We start from the raw sequence: 17,826 nt of genomic DNA on the forward strand, positions 1-17,826 counted from the left end.
CCTGGACGCTCCAACAGCGGCCAGACACAAGCAGAAGCAGCAGAAGCAGCAGCAGCACCACCTTTTGTTTTTTGGCTGCAGCAGCAGCAGCAGCAGCAGCAAGGCCCACAGGGCTGGCTAGCTGGCTAGCCAGCAAGCAGGTAGCAATGAAAGTAGGAATCTTTCTTTTTAACCCTGTAAGGGGGTGGTGCACTGTACCCGAAGATACTGCCATATCGGGTCAATGCATAGGGCGACGGAAGCAAGCTTCGAAATCGGCCCCCGTTCTCAAAAATCCATTTAATATATGGTCCCCAGATAGGGGACGTATCAGATATTAAACTGATAAGAACAGATACTACACTTGATCTTAGCCAAAAGGCCGAGAAGCGATAACCGTGAAAGGGGCGGGCCCAACAAGGTCCCCTTCATGGGCACTATCACTGCTTGCTGTCAGGGAGGCTGCCAGACAATTTTCCATGCACACTCTGGGCTGGGGGGCAGTCAACCACCAGTACACACAGCAGAACCTAAACCCATACCATTATTGCTAAGCAGCAAGACAGGGGCCCATTGCACTCCCACGGGGCCTTTTTAAATGCAATCCATAACCCGGATTTGCCAGGAACCCTTCTTACTCCTCCTACTTGCATGTGACACTGGGCTTAGGATCTGCATAGGAAACACACACACAAGCACACACCTACCTTTGTTGCCTGCAGATGCCTCCTTGGCTGTCCCCAAACGGTATCAAACCAACACCCACGGGAAGCTGTAAGCATAGAGGACATGCCTGCACCCCATTGGACTTACCTGTGTGGGTTAAATCCGGGTTATTTGACAACCTATGGCGGTGATGGTTCTGCTCAGGCAGAGCAGTGCTGATGCTCCTCATAAAGCTGTCGCTGCTGTGAAGGTTCTAGGTGACATCACAATCCCTATGGTTACATACACAACAAAGCTGGGTTGTTGTTGTTTACACTCTGCAAGGCCTGTGGAAGTGAGTGACATCATAGCACTGTAGTTCTGAGGGTTCTAGATGGATGCAACAATCTCCTGTTGCTTCTATGAAGGCCATAATAGACGACATCACCAAACAGCTCCATAGTCACATACACAGCAAAGGAGAGATGTTGTTTACACCTAGTGATGTCAGTGGTATTGAGTGACATCACAGCACAGTGCTAAGGCTCCTGGGCCTGGACACAGCAGCGGCTGCAATATCTCAACGGAGAATACGTTTATATATATGTGTGTGTGTGCGCGTATATATATATATATATATATATATATATATATATATATATATTTCTCCGCCGAAATCACTTTTAAACCCATTTCCACCTTTTTTTCCCTTCTCTTCCTCTTACTTTTTTTTCACGTTTTTTTACGTTTTTCTCCTTTTCGCCTCTTTTCTGGGCGTATTATTCTTCTTTTTCTTCTTTTTTTTCGTCTAATGCATACCCCATCAGTGCAGCAATGCTTATTCAATACCGCCAGCAGATGGAGACACTGGGGGATAATTTTCTAAGGATTTATACTGATTTTTCCTGTCTGAATTTGTCGCACAGAAAGTTGCAGGCCAAATATGTGTGACATTTCTGCGACTTTAGCTTCTAGAGCATTTTTACAACATTATACATAGGTGCTGAATACATAAAAAGCGACTGTTCAGCGACAGACAAGTCGCATCGGCTGAAAGTAGGCCAGAATGTCAGTCCATGTTGGAGCAGGTTTAGATACAGTCTAAAGCATAGATCTCAAAGTCTGTGCACAGAATTTAGCAAGGGCCTCGCACCTTCTGATGCATCAGGTAGGTGCACTATAGCATAGCCTAACCCTCTGTACTTTGGTCTATATTGATGCGGGACATAGACAGCCAGCTGATGACCAATCCATTAGTGCAATGGATGGCTGGAAGCATTTGTCTTTGCCTTTGCAATACCACAGAAGCAATGCATGGTCAATGTACAGCAATGACACACCTGTGTGAACAGCCAGGAGACCCCCCCATGTTATGTTACATAGTTACATAGTTAGTACGGTCGAAAAAAGACATATGTCCATCAAGTTCAACCAGGGAATTAAGGGGTAGGGGTGTGGCGCGATATTGGGGAAGGGATGAGATTTTATATTTCTTCATAAGCATTAATCTTATTTTGTCAATTAGGAACATTCAGCACCCACCCGCTATCAAGGCAGCTGCCTATCATGTCATGCCCTACCTGCACAGGTGTGCTGGCTACTCAAATGATCCAATTAAGGAGGCCATTTAGTCAGCAGCAGCAGAAGTCCTGTGCCTGGACGCTCCAACAGCGGCCAGACACAAGCAGAAGCAGCAGAAGCAGCAGCAGCACCACCTTTTGTTTTTTGGCTGCAGCAGCAGCAGCAGCAGCAGCAAGGCCCACAGGGCTGGCTAGCTGGCTAGCCAGCAAGCAGGTAGCAATGAAAGTAGGAATCTTTCTTTTTAACCCTGTAAGGGGGTGGTGCACTGTACCCGAAGATACTGCCATATCGGGTCAATGCATAGGGCGACGGAAGCAAGCTTCGAAATCGGCCCCCGTTCTCAAAAATCCATTTAATATATGGTCCCCAGATAGGGGACGTATCAGATATTAAACTGATAAGAACAGATACTACACTTGATCTTAGCCAAAAGGCCGAGAAGCGATAACCGTGAAAGGGGCGGGCCCAACAAGGTCCCCTTCATGGGCACTATCACTGCTTGCTGTCAGGGAGGCTGCCAGACAATTTTCCATGCACACTCTGGGCTGGGGGGCAGTCAACCACCAGTACACACAGCAGAACCTAAACCCATACCATTATTGCTAAGCAGCAAGACAGGGGCCCATTGCACTCCCACGGGGCCTTTTTAAATGCAATCCATAACCCGGATTTGCCAGGAACCCTTCTTACTCCTCCTACTTGCATGTGACACTGGGCTTAGGATCTGCATAGGAAACACACACACAAGCACACACCTACCTTTGTTGCCTGCAGATGCCTCCTTGGCTGTCCCCAAACGGTATCAAACCAACACCCACGGGAAGCTGTAAGCATAGAGGACATGCCTGCACCCCATTGGACTTACCTGTGTGGGTTAAATCCGGGTTATTTGACAACCTATGGCGGTGATGGTTCTGCTCAGGCAGAGCAGTGCTGATGCTCCTCATAAAGCTGTCGCTGCTGTGAAGGTTCTAGGTGACATCACAATCCCTATGGTTACATACACAACAAAGCTGGGTTGTTGTTGTTTACACTCTGCAAGGCCTGTGGAAGTGAGTGACATCATAGCACTGTAGTTCTGAGGGTTCTAGATGGATGCAACAATCTCCTGTTGCTTCTATGAAGGCCATAATAGACGACATCACCAAACAGCTCCATAGTCACATACACAGCAAAGGAGAGATGTTGTTTACACCTAGTGATGTCAGTGGTATTGAGTGACATCACAGCACAGTGCTAAGGCTCCTGGGCCTGGACACAGCAGCGGCTGCAATATCTCAACGGAGAATACGTTTATATATATGTGTGTGTGTGCGCGTATATATATATATATATATATATATATATATATATATATATATATATATATATATTTCTCCGCCGAAATCACTTTTAAACCCATTTCCACCTTTTTTTCCCTTCTCTTCCTCTTACTTTTTTTTCACGTTTTTTTACGTTTTTCTCCTTTTCGCCTCTTTTCTGGGCGTATTATTCTTCTTTTTCTTCTTTTTTTTCGTCTAATGCATACCCCATCAGTGCAGCAATGCTTATTCAATACCGCCAGCAGATGGAGACACTGGGGGATAATTTTCTAAGGATTTATACTGATTTTTCCTGTCTGAATTTGTCGCACAGAAAGTTGCAGGCCAAATATGTGTGACATTTCTGCGACTTTAGCTTCTAGAGCATTTTTACAACATTATACATAGGTGCTGAATACATAAAAAGCGACTGTTCAGCGACAGACAAGTCGCATCGGCTGAAAGTAGGCCAGAATGTCAGTCCATGTTGGAGCAGGTTTAGATACAGTCTAAAGCATAGATCTCAAAGTCTGTGCACAGAATTTAGCAAGGGCCTCGCACCTTCTGATGCATCAGGTAGGTGCACTATAGCATAGCCTAACCCTCTGTACTTTGGTCTATATTGATGCGGGACATAGACAGCCAGCTGATGACCAATCCATTAGTGCAATGGATGGCTGGAAGCATTTGTCTTTGCCTTTGCAATACCACAGAAGCAATGCATGGTCAATGTACAGCAATGACACACCTGTGTGAACAGCCAGGAGACCCCCCCATGTTATGTTACATAGTTACATAGTTAGTACGGTCGAAAAAAGACATATGTCCATCAAGTTCAACCAGGGAATTAAGGGGTAGGGGTGTGGCGCGATATTGGGGAAGGGATGAGATTTTATATTTCTTCATAAGCATTAATCTTATTTTGTCAATTAGGAACATTCAGCACCCACCCGCTATCAAGGCAGCTGCCTATCATGTCATGCCCTACCTGCACAGGTGTGCTGGCTACTCAAATGATCCAATTAAGGAGGCCATTTAGTCAGCAGCAGCAGAAGTCCTGTGCCTGGACGCTCCAACAGCGGCCAGACACAAGCAGAAGCAGCAGAAGCAGCAGCAGCACCACCTTTTGTTTTTTGGCTGCAGCAGCAGCAGCAGCAGCAGCAAGGCCCACAGGGCTGGCTAGCTGGCTAGCCAGCAAGCAGGTAGCAATGAAAGTAGGAATCTTTCTTTTTAACCCTGTAAGGGGGTGGTGCACTGTACCCGAAGATACTGCCATATCGGGTCAATGCATAGGGCGACGGAAGCAAGCTTCGAAATCGGCCCCCGTTCTCAAAAATCCATTTAATATATGGTCCCCAGATAGGGGACGTATCAGATATTAAACTGATAAGAACAGATACTACACTTGATCTTAGCCAAAAGGCCGAGAAGCGATAACCGTGAAAGGGGCGGGCCCAACAAGGTCCCCTTCATGGGCACTATCACTGCTTGCTGTCAGGGAGGCTGCCAGACAATTTTCCATGCACACTCTGGGCTGGGGGGCAGTCAACCACCAGTACACACAGCAGAACCTAAACCCATACCATTATTGCTAAGCAGCAAGACAGGGGCCCATTGCACTCCCACGGGGCCTTTTTAAATGCAATCCATAACCCGGATTTGCCAGGAACCCTTCTTACTCCTCCTACTTGCATGTGACACTGGGCTTAGGATCTGCATAGGAAACACACACACAAGCACACACCTACCTTTGTTGCCTGCAGATGCCTCCTTGGCTGTCCCCAAACGGTATCAAACCAACACCCACGGGAAGCTGTAAGCATAGAGGACATGCCTGCACCCCATTGGACTTACCTGTGTGGGTTAAATCCGGGTTATTTGACAACCTATGGCGGTGATGGTTCTGCTCAGGCAGAGCAGTGCTGATGCTCCTCATAAAGCTGTCGCTGCTGTGAAGGTTCTAGGTGACATCACAATCCCTATGGTTACATACACAACAAAGCTGGGTTGTTGTTGTTTACACTCTGCAAGGCCTGTGGAAGTGAGTGACATCATAGCACTGTAGTTCTGAGGGTTCTAGATGGATGCAACAATCTCCTGTTGCTTCTATGAAGGCCATAATAGACGACATCACCAAACAGCTCCATAGTCACATACACAGCAAAGGAGAGATGTTGTTTACACCTAGTGATGTCAGTGGTATTGAGTGACATCACAGCACAGTGCTAAGGCTCCTGGGCCTGGACACAGCAGCGGCTGTGCAATATCTCAACGGAGAATACGTTTATATATATGTGTGTGTGTGCGCGTATATATATATATATATATATATATATATATATATATTTCTCCGCCGAAATCACTTTTAAACCCATTTCCACCTTTTTTTCCCTTCTCTTCCTCTTACTTTTTTTTCACGTTTTTTTACGTTTTTCTCCTTTTCGCCTCTTTTCTGGGCGTATTATTCTTCTTTTTCTTCTTTTTTTTCGTCTAATGCATACCCCATCAGTGCAGCAATGCTTATTCAATACCGCCAGCAGATGGAGACACTGGGGGATAATTTTCTAAGGATTTATACTGATTTTTCCTGTCTGAATTTGTCGCACAGAAAGTTGCAGGCCAAATATGTGTGACATTTCTGCGACTTTAGCTTCTAGAGCATTTTTACAACATTATACATAGGTGCTGAATACATAAAAAGCGACTGTTCAGCGACAGACAAGTCGCATCGGCTGAAAGTAGGCCAGAATGTCAGTCCATGTTGGAGCAGGTTTAGATACAGTCTAAAGCATAGATCTCAAAGTCTGTGCACAGAATTTAGCAAGGGCCTCGCACCTTCTGATGCATCAGGTAGGTGCACTATAGCATAGCCTAACCCTCTGTACTTTGGTCTATATTGATGCGGGACATAGACAGCCAGCTGATGACCAATCCATTAGTGCAATGGATGGCTGGAAGCATTTGTCTTTGCCTTTGCAATACCACAGAAGCAATGCATGGTCAATGTACAGCAATGACACACCTGTGTGAACAGCCAGGAGACCCCCCCATGTTATGTTACATAGTTACATAGTTAGTACGGTCGAAAAAAGACATATGTCCATCAAGTTCAACCAGGGAATTAAGGGGTAGGGGTGTGGCGCGATATTGGGGAAGGGATGAGATTTTATATTTCTTCATAAGCATTAATCTTATTTTGTCAATTAGGAACATTCAGCACCCACCCGCTATCAAGGCAGCTGCCTATCATGTCATGCCCTACCTGCACAGGTGTGCTGGCTACTCAAATGATCCAATTAAGGAGGCCATTTAGTCAGCAGCAGCAGAAGTCCTGTGCCTGGACGCTCCAACAGCGGCCAGACACAAGCAGAAGCAGCAGAAGCAGCAGCAGCACCACCTTTTGTTTTTTGGCTGCAGCAGCAGCAGCAGCAGCAGCAAGGCCCACAGGGCTGGCTAGCTGGCTAGCCAGCAAGCAGGTAGCAATGAAAGTAGGAATCTTTCTTTTTAACCCTGTAAGGGGGTGGTGCACTGTACCCGAAGATACTGCCATATCGGGTCAATGCATAGGGCGACGGAAGCAAGCTTCGAAATCGGCCCCCGTTCTCAAAAATCCATTTAATATATGGTCCCCAGATAGGGGACGTATCAGATATTAAACTGATAAGAACAGATACTACACTTGATCTTAGCCAAAAGGCCGAGAAGCGATAACCGTGAAAGGGGCGGGCCCAACAAGGTCCCCTTCATGGGCACTATCACTGCTTGCTGTCAGGGAGGCTGCCAGACAATTTTCCATGCACACTCTGGGCTGGGGGGCAGTCAACCACCAGTACACACAGCAGAACCTAAACCCATACCATTATTGCTAAGCAGCAAGACAGGGGCCCATTGCACTCCCACGGGGCCTTTTTAAATGCAATCCATAACCCGGATTTGCCAGGAACCCTTCTTACTCCTCCTACTTGCATGTGACACTGGGCTTAGGATCTGCATAGGAAACACACACACAAGCACACACCTACCTTTGTTGCCTGCAGATGCCTCCTTGGCTGTCCCCAAACGGTATCAAACCAACACCCACGGGAAGCTGTAAGCATAGAGGACATGCCTGCACCCCATTGGACTTACCTGTGTGGGTTAAATCCGGGTTATTTGACAACCTATGGCGGTGATGGTTCTGCTCAGGCAGAGCAGTGCTGATGCTCCTCATAAAGCTGTCGCTGCTGTGAAGGTTCTAGGTGACATCACAATCCCTATGGTTACATACACAACAAAGCTGGGTTGTTGTTGTTTACACTCTGCAAGGCCTGTGGAAGTGAGTGACATCATAGCACTGTAGTTCTGAGGGTTCTAGATGGATGCAACAATCTCCTGTTGCTTCTATGAAGGCCATAATAGACGACATCACCAAACAGCTCCATAGTCACATACACAGCAAAGGAGAGATGTTGTTTACACCTAGTGATGTCAGTGGTATTGAGTGACATCACAGCACAGTGCTAAGGCTCCTGGGCCTGGACACAGCAGCGGCTGCAATATCTCAACGGAGAATACGTTTATATATATGTGTGTGTGTGCGCGTATATATATATATATATATATATATATATATATATATATATATTTCTCCGCCGAAATCACTTTTAAACCCATTTCCACCTTTTTTTCCCTTCTCTTCCTCTTACTTTTTTTTCACGTTTTTTTACGTTTTTCTCCTTTTCGCCTCTTTTCTGGGCGTATTATTCTTCTTTTTCTTCTTTTTTTTCGTCTAATGCATACCCCATCAGTGCAGCAATGCTTATTCAATACCGCCAGCAGATGGAGACACTGGGGGATAATTTTCTAAGGATTTATACTGATTTTTCCTGTCTGAATTTGTCGCACAGAAAGTTGCAGGCCAAATATGTGTGACATTTCTGCGACTTTAGCTTCTAGAGCATTTTTACAACATTATACATAGGTGCTGAATACATAAAAAGCGACTGTTCAGCGACAGACAAGTCGCATCGGCTGAAAGTAGGCCAGAATGTCAGTCCATGTTGGAGCAGGTTTAGATACAGTCTAAAGCATAGATCTCAAAGTCTGTGCACAGAATTTAGCAAGGGCCTCGCACCTTCTGATGCATCAGGTAGGTGCACTATAGCATAGCCTAACCCTCTGTACTTTGGTCTATATTGATGCGGGACATAGACAGCCAGCTGATGACCAATCCATTAGTGCAATGGATGGCTGGAAGCATTTGTCTTTGCCTTTGCAATACCACAGAAGCAATGCATGGTCAATGTACAGCAATGACACACCTGTGTGAACAGCCAGGAGACCCCCCCATGTTATGTTACATAGTTACATAGTTAGTACGGTCGAAAAAAGACATATGTCCATCAAGTTCAACCAGGGAATTAAGGGGTAGGGGTGTGGCGCGATATTGGGGAAGGGATGAGATTTTATATTTCTTCATAAGCATTAATCTTATTTTGTCAATTAGGAACATTCAGCACCCACCCGCTATCAAGGCAGCTGCCTATCATGTCATGCCCTACCTGCACAGGTGTGCTGGCTACTCAAATGATCCAATTAAGGAGGCCATTTAGTCAGCAGCAGCAGAAGTCCTGTGCCTGGACGCTCCAACAGCGGCCAGACACAAGCAGAAGCAGCAGAAGCAGCAGCAGCACCACCTTTTGTTTTTTGGCTGCAGCAGCAGCAGCAGCAGCAGCAAGGCCCACAGGGCTGGCTAGCTGGCTAGCCAGCAAGCAGGTAGCAATGAAAGTAGGAATCTTTCTTTTTAACCCTGTAAGGGGGTGGTGCACTGTACCCGAAGATACTGCCATATCGGGTCAATGCATAGGGCGACGGAAGCAAGCTTCGAAATCGGCCCCCGTTCTCAAAAATCCATTTAATATATGGTCCCCAGATAGGGGACGAATCAGATATTAAACTGATAAGAACAGATACTACACTTGATCTTAGCCAAAAGGCCGAGAAGCGATAACCGTGAAAGGGGCGGGCCCAACAAGGTCCCCTTCATGGGCACTATCACTGCTTGCTGTCAGGGAGGCTGCCAGACAATTTTCCATGCACACTCTGGGCTGGGGGGCAGTCAACCACCAGTACACACAGCAGAACCTAAACCCATACCATTATTGCTAAGCAGCAAGACAGGGGCCCATTGCACTCCCACGGGGCCTTTTTAAATGCAATCCATAACCCGGATTTGCCAGGAACCCTTCTTACTCCTCCTACTTGCATGTGACACTGGGCTTAGGATCTGCATAGGAAACACACACACAAGCACACACCTACCTTTGTTGCCTGCAGATGCCTCCTTGGCTGTCCCCAAACGGTATCAAACCAACACCCACGGGAAGCTGTAAGCATAGAGGACATGCCTGCACCCCATTGGACTTACCTGTGTGGGTTAAATCCGGGTTATTTGACAACCTATGGCGGTGATGGTTCTGCTCAGGCAGAGCAGTGCTGATGCTCCTCATAAAGCTGTCGCTGCTGTGAAGGTTCTAGGTGACATCACAATCCCTATGGTTACATACACAACAAAGCTGGGTTGTTGTTGTTTACACTCTGCAAGGCCTGTGGAAGTGAGTGACATCATAGCACTGTAGTTCTGAGGGTTCTAGATGGATGCAACAATCTCCTGTTGCTTCTATGAAGGCCATAATAGACGACATCACCAAACAGCTCCATAGTCACATACACAGCAAAGGAGAGATGTTGTTTACACCTAGTGATGTCAGTGGTATTGAGTGACATCACAGCACAGTGCTAAGGCTCCTGGGCCTGGACACAGCAGCGGCTGCAATATCTCAACGGAGAATACGTTTATATATATGTGTGTGTGTGCGCGTATATATATATATATATATATATATATATATATATATATATATTTCTCCGCCGAAATCACTTTTAAACCCATTTCCACCTTTTTTTCCCTTCTCTTCCTCTTACTTTTTTTTCACGTTTTTTTACGTTTTTCTCCTTTTCGCCTCTTTTCTGGGCGTATTATTCTTCTTTTTCTTCTTTTTTTTCGTCTAATGCATACCCCATCAGTGCAGCAATGCTTATTCAATACCGCCAGCAGATGGAGACACTGGGGGATAATTTTCTAAGGATTTATACTGATTTTTCCTGTCTGAATTTGTCGCACAGAAAGTTGCAGGCCAAATATGTGTGACATTTCTGCGACTTTAGCTTCTAGAGCATTTTTACAACATTATACATAGGTGCTGAATACATAAAAAGCGACTGTTCAGCGACAGACAAGTCGCATCGGCTGAAAGTAGGCCAGAATGTCAGTCCATGTTGGAGCAGGTTTAGATACAGTCTAAAGCATAGATCTCAAAGTCTGTGCACAGAATTTAGCAAGGGCCTCGCACCTTCTGATGCATCAGGTAGGTGCACTATAGCATAGCCTAACCCTCTGTACTTTGGTCTATATTGATGCGGGACATAGACAGCCAGCTGATGACCAATCCATTAGTGCAATGGATGGCTGGAAGCATTTGTCTTTGCCTTTGCAATACCACAGAAGCAATGCATGGTCAATGTACAGCAATGACACACCTGTGTGAACAGCCAGGAGACCCCCCCATGTTATGTTACATAGTTACATAGTTAGTACGGTCGAAAAAAGACATATGTCCATCAAGTTCAACCAGGGAATTAAGGGGTAGGGGTGTGGTGCGATATTGGGGAAGGGATGAGATTTTATATTTCTTCATAAGCATTAATCTTATTTTGTCAATTAGGAACATTCAGCACCCACCCGCTATCAAGGCAGCTGCCTATCATGTCATGCCCTACCTGCACAGGTGTGCTGGCTACTCAAATGATCCAATTAAGGAGGCCATTTAGTCAGCAGCAGCAGAAGTCCTGTGCCTGGACGCTCCAACAGCGGCCAGACACAAGCAGAAGCAGCAGAAGCAGCAGCAGCACCACCTTTTGTTTTTTGGCTGCAGCAGCAGCAGCAGCAGCAGCAAGGCCCACAGGGCTGGCTAGCTGGCTAGCCAGCAAGCAGGTAGCAATGAAAGTAGGAATCTTTCTTTTTAACCCTGTAAGGGGGTGGTGCACTGTACCCGAAGATACTGCCATATCGGGTCAATGCATAGGGCGACGGAAGCAAGCTTCGAAATCGGCCCCCGTTCTCAAAAATCCATTTAATATATGGTCCCCAGATAGGGGACGTATCAGATATTAAACTGATAAGAACAGATACTACACTTGATCTTAGCCAAAAGGCCGAGAAGCGATAACTGTGAAAGGGGCGGGCCCAACAAGGTCCCCTTCATGGGCACTATCACTGCTTGCTGTCAGGGAGGCTGCCAGACAATTTTCCATGCACACTCTGGGCTGGGGGGCAGTCAACCACCAGTACACACAGCAGAACCTAAACCCATACCATTATTGCTAAGCAGCAAGACAGGGGCCCATTGCACTCCCACGGGGCCTTTTTAAATGCAATCCATAACCCGGATTTGCCAGGAACCCTTCTTACTCCTCCTACTTGCATGTGACACTGGGCTTAGGATCTGCATAGGAAACACACACACAAGCACACACCTACCTTTGTTGCCTGCAGATGCCTCCTTGGCTGTCCCCAAACGGTATCAAACCAACACCCACGGGAAGCTGTAAGCATAGAGGACATGCCTGCACCCCATTGGACTTACCTGTGTGGGTTAAATCCGGGTTATTTGACAACCTATGGCGGTGATGGTTCTGCTCAGGCAGAGCAGTGCTGATGCTCCTCATAAAGCTGTCGCTGCTGTGAAGGTTCTAGGTGACATCACAATCCCTATGGTTACATACACAACAAAGCTGGGTTGTTGTTGTTTACACTCTGCAAGGCCTGTGGAAGTGAGTGACATCATAGCACTGTAGTTCTGAGGGTTCTAGATGGATGCAACAATCTCCTGTTGCTTCTATGAAGGCCATAATAGACGACATCACCAAACAGCTCCATAGTCACATACACAGCAAAGGAGAGATGTTGTTTACACCTAGTGATGTCAGTGGTATTGAGTGACATCACAGCACAGTGCTAAGGCTCCTGGGCCTGGACACAGCAGCGGCTGCAATATCTCAACGGAGAATACGTTTATATATATGTGTGTGTGTGCGCGTATATATATATATATATATATATATATATATATATATATATATATTTCTCCGCCGAAATCACTTTTAAACCCATTTCCACCTTTTTTTCCCTTCTCTTCCTCTTACTTTTTTTTCACGTTTTTTTACGTTTTTCTCCTTTTCGCCTCTTTTCTGGGCGTATTATTCTTCTTTTTCTTCTTTTTTTTCGTCTAATGCATACCCCATCAGTGCAGCAATGCTTATTCAATACCGCCAGCAGATGGAGACACTGGGGGATAATTTTCTAAGGATTTATACTGATTTTTCCTGTCTGAATTTGTCGCACAGAAAGTTGCAGGCCAAATATGTGTGACATTTCTGCGACTTTAGCTTCTAGAGCATTTTTACAACATTATACATAGGTGCTGAATACATAAAAAGCGACTGTTCAGCGACAGACAAGTCGCATCGGCTGAAAGTAGGCCAGAATGTCAGTCCATGTTGGAGCAGGTTTAGATACAGTCTAAAGCATAGATCTCAAAGTCTGTGCACAGAATTTAGCAAGGGCCTCGCACCTTCTGATGCATCAGGTAGGTGCACTATAGCATAGCCTAACCCTCTGTACTTTGGTCTATATTGATGCGGGACATAGACAGCCAGCTGATGACCAATCCATTAGTGCAATGGATGGCTGGAAGCATTTGTCTTTGCCTTTGCAATACCACAGAAGCAATGCATGGTCAATGTACAGCAATGACACACCTGTGTGAACAGCCAGGAGACCCCCCCATGTTATGTTACATAGTTACATAGTTAGTACGGTCGAAAAAAGACATATGTCCATCAAGTTCAACCAGGGAATTAAGGGGTAGGGGTGTGGCGCGATATTGGGGAAGGGATGAGATTTTATATTTCTTCATAAGCATTAATCTTATTTTGTCAATTAGGAACATTCAGCACCCACCCGCTATCAAGGCAGCTGCCTATCATGTCATGCCCTACCTGCACAGGTGTGCTGGCTACTCAAATGATCCAATTAAGGAGGCCATTTAGTCAGCAGCAGCAGAAGTCCTGTGCCTGGACGCTCCAACAGCGGCCAGACACAAGCAGAAGCAGCAGAAGCAGCAGCAGCACCACCTTTTGTTTTTTGGCTGCAGCAGCAGCAGCAGCAGCAGCAAGGCCCACAGGGCTGGCTAGCTGGCTAGCCAGCAAGCAGGTAGCAATGAAAGTAGGAATCTTTCTTTTTAACCCTGTAAGGGGGTGGTGCACTGTACCCGAAGATACTGCCATATCGGGTCAATGCATAGGGCGACGGAAGCAAGCTTCGAAATCGGCCCCCGTTCTCAAAAATCCATTTAATATATGGTCCCCAGATAGGGGACGTATCAGATATTAAACTGATAAGAACAGATACTACACTTGATCTTAGCCAAAAGGCCGAGAAGCGATAACCGTGAAAGGGGCGGGCCCAACAAGGTCCCCTTCATGGGCACTATCACTGCTTGCTGTCAGGGAGGCTGCCAGACAATTTTCCATGCACACTCTGGGCTGGGGGGCAGTCAACCACCAGTACACACAGCAGAACCTAAACCCATACCATTATTGCTAAGCAGCAAGACAGGGGCCCATTGCACTCCCACGGGGCCTTTTTAAATGCAATCCATAACCCGGATTTGCCAGGAACCCTTCTTACTCCTCCTACTTGCATGTGACACTGGGCTTAGGATCTGCATAGGAAACACACACACAAGCACACACCTACCTTTGTTGCCTGCAGATGCCTCCTTGGCTGTCCCCAAACGGTATCAAACCAACACCCACGGGAAGCTGTAAGCATAGAGGACATGCCTGCACCCCATTGGACTTACCTGTGTGGGTTAAATCCGGGTTATTTGACAACCTATGGCGGTGATGGTTCTGCTCAGGCAGAGCAGTGCTGATGCTCCTCATAAAGCTGTCGCTGCTGTGAAGGTTCTAGGTGACATCACAATCCCTATGGTTACATACACAACAAAGCTGGGTTGTTGTTGTTTACACTCTGCAAGGCCTGTGGAAGTGAGTGACATCATAGCACTGTAGTTCTGAGGGTTCTAGATGGATGCAACAATCTCCTGTTGCTTCTATGAAGGCCATAATAGACGACATCACCAAACAGCTCCATAGTCACATACACAGCAAAGGAGAGATGTTGTTTACACCTAGTGATGTCAGTGGTATTGAGTGACATCACAGCACAGTGCTAAGGCTCCTGGGCCTGGACACAGCAGCGGCTGCAATATCTCAACGGAGAATACGTTTATATATATGTGTGTGTGTGCGCGTATATATATATATATATATATATATATATATATATATATATATATTTCTCCGCCGAAATCACTTTTAAACCCATTTCCACCTTTTTTTCCCTTCTCTTCCTCTTACTTTTTTTTCACGTTTTTTTACGTTTTTCTCCTTTTCGCCTCTTTTCTGGGCGTATTATTCTTCTTTTTCTTCTTTTTTTTCGTCTAATGCATACCCCATCAGTGCAGCAATGCTTATTCAATACCGCCAGCAGATGGAGACACTGGGGGATAATTTTCTAAGGATTTATACTGATTTTTCCTGTCTGAATTTGTCGCACAGAAAGTTGCAGGCCAAATATGTGTGACATTTCTGCGACTTTAGCTTCTAGAGCATTTTTACAACATTATACATAGGTGCTGAATACATAAAAAGCGACTGTTCAGCGACAGACAAGTCGCATCGGCTGAAAGTAGGCCAGAATGTCAGTCCATGTTGGAGCAGGTTTAGATACAGTCTAAAGCATAGATCTCAAAGTCTGTGCACAGAATTTAGCAAGGGCCTCTCACCTTCTGATGCATCAGGTAGGTGCACTATAGCATAGCCTAACCCTCTGTACTTTGGTCTATATTGATGCGGGACATAGACAGCCAGCTGATGACCAATCCATTAGTGCAATGGATGGCTGGAAGCATTTGTCTTTGCCTTTGCAATACCACAGAAGCAATGCATGGTCAATGTACAGCAATGACACACCTGTGTGAACAGCCAGGAGACCCCCCCATGTTATGTTACATAGTTACATAGTTAGTACGGTCGAAAAAAGACATATGTCCATCAAGTTCAACCAGGGAATTAAGGGGTAGGGGTGTGGCGCGATATTGGGGAAGGGATGAGATTTTATATTTCTTCATAAGCATTAATCTTATTTTGTCAATTAGGAACATTCAGCACCCACCCGCTATCAAGGCAGCTGCCTATCATGTCATGCCCTACCTGCACAGGTGTGCTGGCTACTCAAATGATCCAATTAAGGAGGCCATTTAGTCAGCAGCAGCAGAAGTCCTGTGCCTGGACGCTCCAACAGCGGCCAGACACAAGCAGAAGCAGCAGAAGCAGCAGCAGCACCACCTTTTGTTTTTTGGCTGCAGCAGCAGCAGCAGCAGCAGCAAGGCCCACAGGGCTGGCTAGCTGGCTAGCCAGCAAGCAGGTAGCAATGAAAGTAGGAATCTTTCTTTTTAACCCTGTAAGGGGGTGGTGCACTGTACCCGAAGATACTGCCATATCGGGTCAATGCATAGGGCGACGGAAGCAAGCTTCGAAATCGGCCCCCGTTCTCAAAAATCCATTTAATATATGGTCCCCAGATAGGGGACGTATCAGATATTAAACTGATAAGAACAGATACTACACTTGATCTTAGCCAAAAGGCCGAGAAGCGATAACCGTGAAAGGGGCGGGCCCAACAAGGTCCCCTTCATGGGCACTATCACTGCTTGCTGTCAGGGAGGCTGCCAGACAATTTTCCATGCACACTCTGGGCTGGGGGGCAGTCAACCACCAGTACACACAGCAGAACCTAAACCCATACCATTATTGCTAAGCAGCAAGACAGGGGCCCATTGCACTCCCACGGGGCCTTTTTAAATGCAATCCATAACCCGGATTTGCCAGGAACCCTTCTTACTCCTCCTACTTGCATGTGACACTGGGCTTAGGATCTGCATAGGAAACACACACACAAGCACACACCTACCTTTGTTGCCTGCAGATGCCTCCTTGGCTGTCCCCAAACGGTATCAAACCAACACCCACGGGAAGCTGTAAGCATAGAGGACATGCCTGCACCCCATTGGACTTACCTGTGTGGGTTAAATCCGGGTTATTTGACAACCTATGGCGGTGATGGTTCTGCTCAGGCAGAGCAGTGCTGATGCTCCTCATAAAGCTGTCGCTGCTGTGAAGGTTCTAGGTGACATCACAATCCCTATGGTTACATACACAACAAAGCTGGGTTGTTGTTGTTTACACTCTGCAAGGCCTGTGGAAGTGAGTGACATCATAGCACTGTAGTTCTGAGGGTTCTAGATGGATGCAACAATCTCCTGTTGCTTCTATGAAGGCCATAATAGACGACATCACCAAACAGCTCCATAGTCACATACACAGCAAAGGAGAGATGTTGTTTACACCTAGTGATGTCAGTGGTATTGAGTGACATCACAGCACAGTGCTAAGGCTCCTGGGCCTGGACACAGCAGCGGCTGCAATATCTCAACGGAGAATACGTTTATATATATGTGTGTGTGTGCGCGTATATATATATATATATATATATATATATATATATATTTCTCCGCCGAAATCACTTTTAAACCCATTTCCACCTTTTTTTCCCTTCTCTTCCTCTTACTTTTTTTTCACGTTTTTTTAAGTTTTTCTCCTTTTCGCCTCTTTTCTGGGCGTATTATTCTTCTTTTTCTTCTTTTTTTTCGTCTAATGCATACCCCATCAGTGCAGCAATGCTTATTCAATACCGCCAGCAGATGGAGACACTGGGGGATAATTTTCTAAGGATTTATACTGATTTTTCCTGTCTGAATTTGTCGCACAGAAAGTTGCAGGCCAAATATGTGTGACATTTCTGCGACTTTAGCTTCTAGAGCATTTTTACAACATTATACATAGGTGCTGAATACATAAAAAGCGACTGTTCAGCGACAGACAAGTCGCATCGGCTGAAAGTAGGCCAGAATGTCAGTCCATGTTGGAGCAGGTTTAGATACAGTCTAAAGCATAGATCTCAAAGTCTGTGCACAGAATTTAGCAAGGGCCTCGCACCTTCTGATGCATCAGGTAGGTGCACTATAGCATAGCCTAACCCTCTGTACTTTGGTCTATATTGATGCGGGACATAGACAGCCAGCTGATGACCAAT

At 46.0% G+C, this 17,826-nt stretch overlaps 8 non-coding genes across 8 annotated transcripts; all 8 read right to left on the reverse strand.

The window, feature by feature from the left end:
• Positions 1–182: 182 nt before the first annotated feature.
• Positions 183–373, reverse strand: LOC130336399 (U2 spliceosomal RNA). The gene has a single exon (XR_008877834.1). It is a non-coding gene; the product is annotated as a U2 spliceosomal RNA (small nuclear RNA).
• Positions 374–2,460: 2,087 nt separating this feature from the next.
• On the reverse strand, positions 2,461–2,651 carry LOC130336401 (U2 spliceosomal RNA). The gene has a single exon (XR_008877836.1). It is a non-coding gene; the product is annotated as a U2 spliceosomal RNA (small nuclear RNA).
• A 2,099-nt stretch (positions 2,652–4,750) lies between these two features.
• Positions 4,751–4,941, reverse strand: LOC130336402 (U2 spliceosomal RNA). The gene has a single exon (XR_008877837.1). It is a non-coding gene; the product is annotated as a U2 spliceosomal RNA (small nuclear RNA).
• Positions 4,942–7,024: 2,083 nt separating this feature from the next.
• On the reverse strand, positions 7,025–7,215 carry LOC130336403 (U2 spliceosomal RNA). Its single transcript, XR_008877838.1, has one exon. It is a non-coding gene; the product is annotated as a U2 spliceosomal RNA (small nuclear RNA).
• A 2,087-nt stretch (positions 7,216–9,302) lies between these two features.
• On the reverse strand, positions 9,303–9,493 carry LOC130336426 (U2 spliceosomal RNA). Its single transcript, XR_008877858.1, has one exon. It is a non-coding gene; the product is annotated as a U2 spliceosomal RNA (small nuclear RNA).
• Positions 9,494–11,580: 2,087 nt separating this feature from the next.
• LOC130336404 (U2 spliceosomal RNA) lies at positions 11,581–11,771 on the reverse strand. Its single transcript, XR_008877839.1, has one exon. It is a non-coding gene; the product is annotated as a U2 spliceosomal RNA (small nuclear RNA).
• Positions 11,772–13,860: 2,089 nt separating this feature from the next.
• LOC130336405 (U2 spliceosomal RNA) lies at positions 13,861–14,051 on the reverse strand. The gene has a single exon (XR_008877840.1). It is a non-coding gene; the product is annotated as a U2 spliceosomal RNA (small nuclear RNA).
• A 2,089-nt stretch (positions 14,052–16,140) lies between these two features.
• Positions 16,141–16,331, reverse strand: LOC130336407 (U2 spliceosomal RNA). Its single transcript, XR_008877841.1, has one exon. It is a non-coding gene; the product is annotated as a U2 spliceosomal RNA (small nuclear RNA).
• Between the last annotated feature and the right edge of the window lie 1,495 nt (positions 16,332–17,826).

This window comes from Hyla sarda, unplaced genomic scaffold (assembly GCF_029499605.1).
Source record: "Hyla sarda isolate aHylSar1 unplaced genomic scaffold, aHylSar1.hap1 scaffold_479, whole genome shotgun sequence".
NCBI classification, from domain to species: domain Eukaryota; kingdom Metazoa; phylum Chordata; class Amphibia; order Anura; family Hylidae; genus Hyla; species Hyla sarda.